This window comes from Chelonia mydas, chromosome 17 (genome assembly GCF_015237465.2).
Source record: "Chelonia mydas isolate rCheMyd1 chromosome 17, rCheMyd1.pri.v2, whole genome shotgun sequence".
Lineage (NCBI taxonomy): Eukaryota > Metazoa > Chordata > Testudines > Cheloniidae > Chelonia > Chelonia mydas.
In genome coordinates, this window is record NC_051257.2 from 19,712,815 (window position 1) to 19,723,659 (window position 10,845).

General features: G+C 48.2%; 1 protein-coding gene across 5 annotated transcripts in view; it reads right to left on the bottom strand.

Moving 5' to 3' along the window:
- LOC102945437 (NADPH--cytochrome P450 reductase) overlaps positions 1-9,345 on the bottom strand; it is a 57,788-nt gene extending 48,443 nt beyond the window's left edge. Inside the window, exons 1-2 of one of the 5 annotated variants that reach the window (XM_007067109.4) lie at positions 9,055-9,345; positions 1,858-1,927 (exon numbers count right to left, since the gene is read on the bottom strand). The gene's annotated coding sequence lies outside the window, so the exon portion shown is untranslated. Of the gene's footprint in view, positions 1-1,857; positions 1,928-3,048; positions 3,168-6,161; positions 6,323-9,054 lie in introns of those variants that run through there. The other 4 variants (XM_027829344.3, XM_037880873.2, XM_037880874.2 and 1 more) reach the window with 4 other exon arrangements.
- Positions 9,346-10,845: the final 1,500 nt, after the last annotated feature.

Below are 10,845 nucleotides of genomic sequence, written 5' to 3' on the forward strand. Positions count from 1 at the left end.
AATCACTGTATCTTCTCCCTCTATCGATTTCTTTACTGTGTGCATTTGAGAGCACTTTGTGCACAGTCGTCTCCACTGAGTCCCCTTGTATTCATAGTTGATCCACACAAATGGGAAACAGGCCTTTCACACAGCAAGGGGGGGGCGGGAGATGAGATACATTGATTAACAGGTGATTGTAAAGCCACCAGAACTGGCCAGGGGATTCATTAGGTGTCTGATAAATGTGAAGTCCTCATCATCAGTGGGGAGGTTTAGGTTGGATATTAGGAAAAACTTTTTCACTAAGAGGGTGGTGAAGCACTGGAATGGGTTACCTAGGGAGGTGGTGGAATCTCCTTCCTTAGAGGTTTTTAAGGTCAGGCTTGACAAAGCCCTGGCTGGGATGATTTAGTTGACGATCGGTCCTGCTTTGAGCAGGGGGTTCGACTAGATGACCTCCTGAGGTCCCTTCCAACCCTGATATTCCATGATCCCCCACACTGTGGCTTCTGGTAAGGAGGCTTCTCTCTCAGCACATTGTTTCCTGGCTGTTACAAGGGTAGGTTCCCAGCCTGCAAATCCTGCTCCCCAGTGAGCAACTCCAGCGTCTGCCTCTGCTGCTCTCAGCTTTCCCAACCAGCAGAAGGAAACTGACCTAATTTTTGTCAGTTTCACCGTTTCCCAATGCTTCCAGCAGCAGCCCTGACAAGGGACAAGACTGAGTTTTCACTCTGCTGCCCCATGGCAAAGCACTGAGCAGCACCCAGGGCTCTAGAACTGTCTGGCTGCACAATCAGGCAGACAGCCCTGCAGGGGTTCCTTGGTTCTTATTTTGACAGTTTCCTTTGCAACCATATGTGCTTTAAAAAAAAAAAGCAAAGAGAGTCTGGGTGATGGGGGGGGCAGGGGTGATGTTAAATGAAAGCTTAGATTCTGCAAAAGTGAAAGAATTGCAAATACGTATTATTAACCCAAAGTGTAGCAAATTTCAGCATGATTTTTTTTAAAACCCAAGATTTCGTCATTAGTATATTATCACACCATTTCTTCAAAGCACTTCACATCCATTAGATGTTTGTCTCAACACCCCCGCAAGGATCGGAAGTATTATTTTACACGAGAGAGAACAAAGATGCTGTGTCTTGCCCGTGTCATGCACTACAGTGGTAGAGCACAAAACAGAACCCAGATCTCCAGACTCCCAGTCCTGTTTTTTAAATACAACCACCCTATGCACAGGATAGTTGTTGAAGGTTAAGGAGTCTGAGTTAGAAAGTTTTATTTTACCAGGAAACATTTGGGAGGGGGAAAGAGTTCTAATTCAGTGCTCTCTGATACAGTCTTCACATTTGGGGTTTAGTGAGCATGAAATATGTCACGTGTATTTGTTTTCTCTTTGTATACTTGAGAATTATTGGAGTGTTTTTCCTTTGTCTCAGTGTGAGTGGCTTATTGTTTGCCTGACACAGTTACGTATATGCCACTCCAATATTACATAATCATGACTTGTGCAATGATTCTACCCTGTACTTTACCAGGCTGATACCACAAAGTAGTGTCTAACTAGAAACTGGAATAAATCCTAGTCATGTTCCATGAGAGGTGATCAATAGTTACATTTTAGAAGTGACTTGCATGGTATCTGGATATTATAATGAGAGACAGTGTGGCTGTCAGTGCAGAAAAGTGAGAACCAGGACTACTGGTTTCTATTTCCAGCTCTGCTACCAACTTACAGCACTTAGGGCCAGATTTTTTTTAAAAAATTTCAACACCCCCAATTAAGGCCAGATTTTCAGAGTTGAAAATACGACTCACTTCCCTACACAATTCCAATCCATTTCCTCTTCTGATTTGTAAAACAAACATATTTACCTGCCTCACAAGAGGTGATGAAGTTGGCCTGCTAGCAAAGTGCTTCGAAATGTTCAGAACTGTACAGGCACTGTACAAATGTAAAAGGAAAATTAGGCTATTAGTACTCTGCGGAATATTCCAAAGAAACTATGTAAGTATCATTAAAAAAAAAAAACAATTAGGAAAACACCCGTAGTTGCTAACTAAGCAAGAACATTAAAATAATATGCAGCTAAAAGTCAAACCAACTTTCCCTGTGTGTCACTTTGGACTGTCACAGTTCTTAGGAGTAGCCTTCAGTACTACAAAGACTTCTTGCTCAATGTTTTCTTTCTGCAGGTTCTATGGCCCAGAAGCAGCACACAAATGGATTTTGGTGTTTAACCGAGCAAGAGGTAATCACAGATTATTAAATTTCAGACTGTCCATGTTGCATATAATAGAGTAGGTAATTAAGCTTATTAAGGACTCTTTAAATATTGATCTTTTGAATGGGTGCACCAATACAGCAGAACATGTGACACACCTTTTACAATACCTTGTGAAGCATAATCCTAGCACTAGGATCAAGTTATACTGGGAAAGCAACTTACGTAAGATATTAACCATGGTTTTTTAGTTAAGAAAGCAGAACAAAGTTCATCCAGGGTAGATAACATCCTCTTGGTATCAAGTATCAGGGGGTAGCCATGTTAGTCTGTATCCACAAAAACAACAAGGAGTCCAGTGGCATCTTAAAGACTAACAGATTTATTTGAGCATAAGCTTTCGTGGGTAAAAACCTCACTTCTTCAGATGCATGGAGTGAAAGTTACAGACATAAATATACTGACACATGAAGAGAAGGGAGTTACCTCACAAGTGGAGAACCAGTGTTGACAGGGCCAATTCGATCAGGGAGGATGTAGTTTTTTATATAAGAGAACTATAAACGCTTGGTAGTTTTTTATATAAGAGAAAAAGGGAGAGACCAGGATGGGTATGGTACTGAACAAGGTAACAGATTACTCCAGTTCTCTGAAGATCACACCAACGCAAAAGAGTGACTAAAAAATTACCCTATGGAATTCTATAGTTACTCTTTATCTGCAACTTATGAAGCAAATTTGCTTCATTCCCGTCTGAAGTTCAGAGGGCACTGTTAATTTGAACTCCAGTCAGTTTAAAGAAGAAGAAGAAGAAGAAGGTTAAAAGTCATTTAGGTTTTACAGCTGCCTCTGCGGGCCCCAATCGTTTTGGTGGTTTTCACAAGCAAGTTCTCCTGCTTCTAACTTTTTTTCTCATTCCTGTTGCGGTATAAAAGATCCCCACAAACAGGGGAAACGGATCAAATGAACAACAGAGGAAAAGTGAGAATGATTATTCAGTAACAGACTGCTCTGTAAATGAAATTACTGTAAGTACAGGTTAATTGCTTAAAGAGATGCCAACTTACAAAGCCCAATAGTCTCAAATTTTTTCCACCTATTGTTCAAATTTTGTACTTTAAAACAGGTAAGCTTAGTATAAACAAATGAGATTGGAAGAGTTTATTTGCTTTTGTTATAGAACCATGGTGTTTTGCTCCTACCAATGAGAATATATGTAAGCAACTAGTTTGGCCAGATCCTCCCGTAATAGCTGGCTTAGTTAATAACTTCTCAAAGCAATTTCAAGTTATTAATGGAACCACACAAATTACAAAGAGGGGCTCTGTTTGTTGTTGTTTTTAAACACATTCAGGAGGACTTGAATGTTCAAAATACACATTTGAGGGCCTGAAGGAAAAACAAAAAACCTATTCATTCAGTCTTGCTATTGCCCTCACAGATAGATAAATACAGCCTTACAGGCACAGAACAGACCTGTCCAAAAAAAAAAAAAAAGAAGAAGAAGAGCTGTGGAATTCTGCACCCATTCCACCCTCAGCTATCACAGCAGAAGATCTGCAGTTAAACCTATTACTACTGTAGTACACGGATGAAAGACTGCCAATGAAATGAATGAAAAAGTAGTGTTGCAATCCAGTAGGTGGTGCTCTTCCCTCTGAATGAATGCCCCAGCATGGTGCAAACAGGGCATTTCAATAGGGCAAAGGTATGCCCTAATTCCAAGTCTGACCTGTTGCAGCGACAGTGTGCATTATTGAAACCAGTTACTCTATTTCACTCCGGGGTGGCTACATTTCAGCAGTGGATGAAGCGACCACTACGAAGCGCGCATCAAGTTTGACACATTTTGAAGTTGAAGGCTCCATACAAGTAAAAATATTGTCATTTCATATTCAGAACTGGGAAAAATTTTAAGTGACCGGACTGAAGGAGCTTCAGTTCTTTTTGGCTTCTGGCCTGCGAGTTAGCTGCTGAACAAACTCGGATTTTAAAAAAATCAGAAAGATGAACGTGCAAAAGAATGTCAATGATACAATAATTCATCCTGTTCAGATGAAATGAACAAACTGTCCAAGGAGTCCTCCTCTCTATATCTGGTCCACTCTTCCAATGGCTTATTTTAGCTTCAATAGCCTCTTTCAACCAAGGTTACATAAAATGTTTGGCCAAAACCCAGTCTAAGTGCCGCAGGATGGGTCACTTACTCCTATGAATGAGGAAACCTGATAAATGGAGGCATCCACTCCCCTGGTTAATCTTGGCCATTATGTTCCCTGCAGCTCGTCCCACCAGTTTTAACTCTCCACCACCTCCTTTGGGGAGATTTTTCTTCAGTCTATGAAACCTACATTTTTATTTTGTTTTTTTTAAACTTCACCCCACCACTCCTAGCGATGTCCCTTTGTCTACAGATATTTGAAAGACGGAAAAAGATTTCCCAGGCCAAGCTGCTTACATGGTGAGAAAAACACCTGCGGAGATAACACAGGAGTTTGGAGTTTTAATAGCCAAGTCAGAGTTCTACCCCAGCACAGAAGCTGGATGGGAACAGACATCGCTGGAGTACAGAGCCTGCCACCAGGCTCTAGGGCATTCTGGGGGAGATCTCCTCCAGCTCTCCTGTTGAAGCTGTTCCATTTTGGTTTAAAATTCTTGAACAGTCACTGGGCCAGAAATAGAGTATGAGGAGGACTCTACAGCCTGGTGATTAGGGCCCTCACCAGGGAGACCTGGGTTCCAGGCCCTGCGCTGATGAATATTTAGTTATGTATACAAAGTGAACCAGCTTCAACAGGTGAGACCAAGAAAGGCAGAGCCTATAGCTTTGTGGTTAGGGCATTCACCTGGGAGAGAAGAAACTTGGACTCAAATCCCTGCTCCAGAATGGGGATCTGAGCCGGGGTCCCCACATCCCAGGTGAAGGTTCTAACCACCACAATAAAAGGTGGCCAGTGGCACTACCCCCATCACCTCCTCCCCAATTATTTGTGACGCTAGCCTGTCTTTCTCCTTCTGACCAAACTGCATTTTTGACAGACCCTTGTCGAATTTGCCAGTAGTTTCAGGTCAATTAAAACCAGCACTTTCCAACAAATGAACTGTTCATCTAAAAAGTTTCACCCAGCTCTTCTATGGGGCACATGGCAGACCGGCTACCCAGCACCGGGAGCCACACAGCTCTAAGAGACTTCTGCCAGCATTCAGACAGAGCCACGGACAGAATCCGGAGTCCTGGTTCCCTGGCTCAAACCCACCAGAAACAGAACCTAGGAGTTCTGGCTCCCCTGCTTGAATCCATTAGGCCCCACTCCCCACCCAATGGTGGGGAAAGAACCCAGGAGTCCTGGCTCCCAATCCCCTTCCCTCCCCACACCGCTCTAACCCACTAGACCCCCCACACACACTCCCCTCCCCAAGCAAGGGGAGAACCTCGGTGTCCTGGCTCCCAGCCCCCCATGTACCCCACTAAACCCCCCTCCCAGCACTGGGGAAAGAACCCAGGAGTCCTGGCTCCCAGTCCCCGCTGCTCTCACCCAATAGACCCCCCACCCCACTCCCCGAGCGGGGAAAGAACCCAGGAGTCCTGGCTCCAGGCCCCCATGTACCCCACCAGACCCCTCCTCCCCCCCGCGCGGGGGAAAGAACCCAGGAGTCCCGGCTCCAGGCCCCCATGTACCCCACCAGACCCCTCCTCCCCCCCGCGCGGGGGAAAGAACCCAGGAGTCCCGGCTCCAGGCCCCCATGTACCCCACCAGACCCCCCCCCGGGCTGGGGAAAGAACCCAGGAGTCCCGGCTCCAGCCCCCATGTACCCCACCAGACCCCCCCCCCGCCCCCTGCGCTGGGGAAAGAACCCAGGAGTCCCGGCTCCAGCCCCCATGTACCCCACCAGACCCGCCCCCCCGCGCGGGGGAAAGAACCCAGGAGTCCCGGCTCCAGCCCCCTCACCCACCTGGCGGCTCCGCCTTGGCGGCTGCAGCCGGGCCCAGCGCAGCCCGGCCGGCACGTACGGCGGCACCTACCACCTCGAGACGTGGGGGTGAGGGCCTGGCCCCGCCACCGGGGCCTCCTGCGCCGCCGCCGCCCGGACCCCGGAGCAGCCGCGACCTCGGCGCGACCCCCGAGCCGCCCCCCCCGGCCTCCTCCCGGAGCGGCGAGCGGCGCTGACACCCTCCCCCCGCGGCCCCGCTTGGTACAGTCCGCCCGGCCTGGCGGGGGTGGGGAGCGTGTTAAAGAGACAGCGCCGCCCGGGGGGCCCGGCGGGGGCCAGGGGCATGGCGGGGGGTTGGGGTGTAGGGCCAGTTGGGGGGCAGGGGGAAGATGGGGGGGTTGGGGTGTAGGGCCAGTTGGGGGGCAGGGGGAAGATGTTGGGGCGTAGGGCCAGTTGGGGGGCAGGGGGAAAATGGGGGGGTGGGGCGTAGGGCCAGTTGGGGGGCAGGGGGAAGATGGGGCGTAGGGCCAGTTGGGGGGCAGGGGGAAAATGGGGGGGTGGGGCGTAGGGCCAGTTGGGGGGCAGGGGGAAGAAGTTGGGGTGTAGGGCCAGTTGGGGGGCAGGGGGAAGATGGGGGGGTTGGGGCGTAGGGCCAGTTGGAGGGCAGGGGGAAGATGGGGGGGGTTGGGGCATAGGGCCAGTTGGGGGCAGGGGGAAGATGTTGGGGCGTAGGGGAAGATGGGGGGGTTGGGGTGTAGGGCTAGTTGGGGGGCAGGGGGAAGATGTTGGGGCATAGGCCCAGTTGGGGGGCAGGGGGATGACGGGGGTTTGGGGCGTAGGGCCAGTTGGGGGGCAGGGGAAAGATGGGGGTTTGGGGCGTAGGGCCAGTTGGGGGGCAGGGAGAAGATGGGGGGGTTGCTGAGGGCTCAGGATGCAAGGCCCAGTTGAGGGGTGGGGAAGGATGGGGGTGCTGGGGCCCCATTGTACTAGAAGCTGTACAGAGTCACAGCAAGAGACCATAGATCCATAGACCATAGATCTATCTAGACAAGACAAAGTATTATCCCCATTTTACAGCTCGGCGCTGAGGCATGGAGAAATTAAGGCCCTGATCCTCACAGGTATTTGAAATCAATAGGCATTAGGCACCTGAATACCACAGGGTTATGAAAAACGGTGTACCCTCAACAACATAGGTCGAGTCACCCCTGGTACAGATGCAACTAGGCTGACAGAAGATCGACCTAGCTACCGCCTCTGGGACAAGTGGATTAACTACATTGATGGAAAAACCCCGATTGTCGATGTACGAAGTGTCTGTATGACAGCTGCAACACCGCAGCTGTGCTGTTGTGGCGGCTGTGGTGTACATGTGGCCTAAATGACTTGCCCAGTGTCAAACAGGGAAGCTGTGGCAGAGCTCGTAACTACAAGATTTTCTGCGAGAGCATCTTTCCTAAGAAAAAGCCATCAGTGAGTCACTTAATATCCATGAAAAGAAAAGGAGGACTTGTGGCACTTTCGAGACAAATTTATTTGAGCGTAAGCTTTTGTAAGCTACAGCTCACTTCATCGGATGCATTCATTTTCCACCGATGAAGTGAGCTGTAGCTCACGAAAGCTTATACTCAAATAAATTTGTTAGTCTCTAAGGTGCCCCAAGTCCTCCTTTTCTTTTTGCGGAAACAGACTAACACGGCTGCTACTCTGAAACCTGTTAATATCCATGGTACATGCTCTTAGATTTAATTTAAAAAAACGATTGTTCCTGGAAAGATAATTCACTATCTAACGCTGAAGGAAAACCTATTCTAATACCGTCAGATTTTGGTCTTGGGGCTTGTCTACAAGGTAACTAAAACCAAAATAACTAAATGGGTTGTAATTCACATCTTCAGTGGAAGTGTGTATGGGGACACTTATTTAGGGGGGAGGGATAGCTCAGTGGTTTGAGCATTGGCCTGATAAACCTAGGGTTGTGAGTTCAATCCTTTAGGGAGCCATTTAGGGATTGGGGCAAAAATCAGGGATTGGTCCTGCTTTGAGCAGCAGGTTGGACTAGATGACCTCCTGAGGTCCCTTCCAACCCTGATAGTCTATGATACTGAAAAATAATAACATCTGATTTATATATAATTTTAAGCTGATTTTTAATGATTTAAGTTATATCAAAGTAGAGCCCTCTTATTTTGGTTCCAGTTACTGTTCAGACAATTCCTTGGATTTCCTGTGTCTGATTCCCCACTGCATTTCTCCACCTTTACATTAGTGTAAATCCAAGTAGTGATTTCAGCAGTTACATCAGCATAAAAGTGGAGTAACAGTGGTGACTTAGGCCCCTTGCCTCTGTTACACAATCAGTATTCATTCAAGAGCAAACCAGTGACCGCAAGAGCAGAAGCCAGACCAGTCAAACATGCTCTAAAGATTTCCTGGGCTTGTCCTCAAGCAAAAGTTATACTGCTTTAAGTGGTATAGTTAAAGAAGTACAAGCCCCCTAGTTTGGACCAAGTTATACTGGTATAAAAGTGTTAATACTAGTATAATTATACTCGTATAGTAGAGAAGGGGAATGAGCGATATGGATACTTAGCTCTTACGCAGAAGTTTTCATCCATAGATCTCAAAGCACTTTACAAAGAGGTCAGTATCATTATCCCCATTTTACAGATGGAGAAACTGAGGCACAGGAAGGTGACATGACTTGCCCAAGGTCACCCAGCAGGACAAAACCAGGTCTCCTGGGTCCCAGTCTAGTGCTCTGGTCACTAAGCACCTTTACACCCATATAACTGTGTCCACACAAGGAGTTGCACCAGTAAAAATCACACCCCCTAACTGTGAGTTATACTGGCACAACAGTTGTGGGTACTAGTCAAAGTGAATGCAGCAGGTGGGAACTAAGACCACCAACCTTCTCAAAGGTAGATCTGTCCAATGTCACCAGCTTTGGCTCTTTTCTTGTCCTGGTTCTTTGATTATTTTGATCGATTGATTTTTACCATCCAGTTGGTGTCATATGATGTTGCCTGAGGTGGAAAAGCCTGCTGCATTCACACGTCCTTTTCTGGGGCCCGTATTCCACATAAAGCCGAGTAACAAGGTTTGGGCTCTGTAGTTCTGCGGGAGAGTTGACTGTATCTGCAAAAGGAAGAACTGCCTCTCCGATTTCCTTTTTATCTCCTGGGCTGAGCCTGTGTGGTTTAAGCTGAGAGGAAAGTCGTATGTGGAAAGGGCGGAGACGGCAGGGAGGAGGGGTTATGCTAAACCTGGTTGCGGGGGCTCTGCCTTTGCTCCACAGCCCAGCCCCTTAAAATCAGAAATGCGATAATTCATATTTAGTAGGAAATGACCTAGGGACGCTCTGTACTTTCCTGTCCATACACAACAGTAAGGTTGAAATCTGCACGTTTCTGTGGAAGAGGCCAGTGTTCTCGTCAAAATGACAACTGGTTACGCAATTAACTTTTTCACTGCTGGCTGTTTACCACACCTGCTGGGCTGCCCTCATTCCTCAGCATTTCACTGAAATCCACAGAGCGTTAGGGTGCCCGTGGAGAGATTCACCTCCGCAGCAGGAGCGCTCGGCCTGCGCACTTCATTCAGGGGCACTACAGGGGCAGCCGGACAGGATGTAACCAGGGCACTGAGCAGCGTGGCAGTCTCCTTCTGCCTGGACCTAACTAGGACATACATTCCCAAGCCAGAAAGGACCACTGAGATCATCTAGGCTGACCTCCTGCATAGCACAGGCCAGAGAACTGCCCTAAAATAATGCCTAGAACAGATCCTTTACAGTTAGCCATATTAAAATGCATATTGTGTGCTTCTGCCCCAATCGCCAAGCAATGCAGATTGCTCGGTAGCAGTGACCAGTCTTCTTCATTACTTACCACTCCCCCGATTTTTGTGTCGTCTGCAAACTTTATCAGTGATGATTTTCTGTTTCCTTCCGGGTCATTAACAGACATGTTGCCTAGCGCAAGGCCAAGAACCCTTTCGCCTCGTGCACCGATCCAGGTGTGGTACATGAGTACCTCCTCATCAGTCTATGCTTCAAGTATGCACCACGGCAGGTCACTTCTTTAGAGCCTGGGAGCAAAAGAGTTAATTCCTCCATAATGGTGGCAACGGCTCCTGATGGCATTTTTGTTAGGCCAGTGGTCTAAGATTTCCAAAGGGAGTTCCCTTCAACTTTTTCCCAGGGTCCACCAATGAAAAAAGGTTGAAAACCACTGAGTTAGGCCTGTGGAGGGCCTGCTTTAATAAATATCACGGGTATAGATCGGGGTGACCAACTTGAGCCTGAGAAAGAGCCAGAATATACCAATGTACATTGCCAAAGAGCCACAGTAATACGTCAGCAGCCCCGCATCAGCTCCCCACACCTCCCGCCCACCGACAGCCCCACAGATCAGCACCTTCCCCTCCCTCCCCGCACCTCCTGATCAGCTGTTTCGTGGCATGCAGGAGGCTCTGTGGAGGGAGAGGGGGAGGAGCGAGGGCACGGCAGGCTCAGGGGAGCGGGCGGGAAGGGGTGGAGTGGGGGCAGGGCCTGTGGCAGAGACAGGGATTGAGCAGTGAGCACCCCCTGGCACATTGGAAAGTTGGCACCTGTAGCTTCAGCCGTGGAGCCGGTGCCAATAAACAAGGAGCCGCATATTAACTTCTGAAGAGCCACAGGTTGGCCACCCCCGGGACAGAT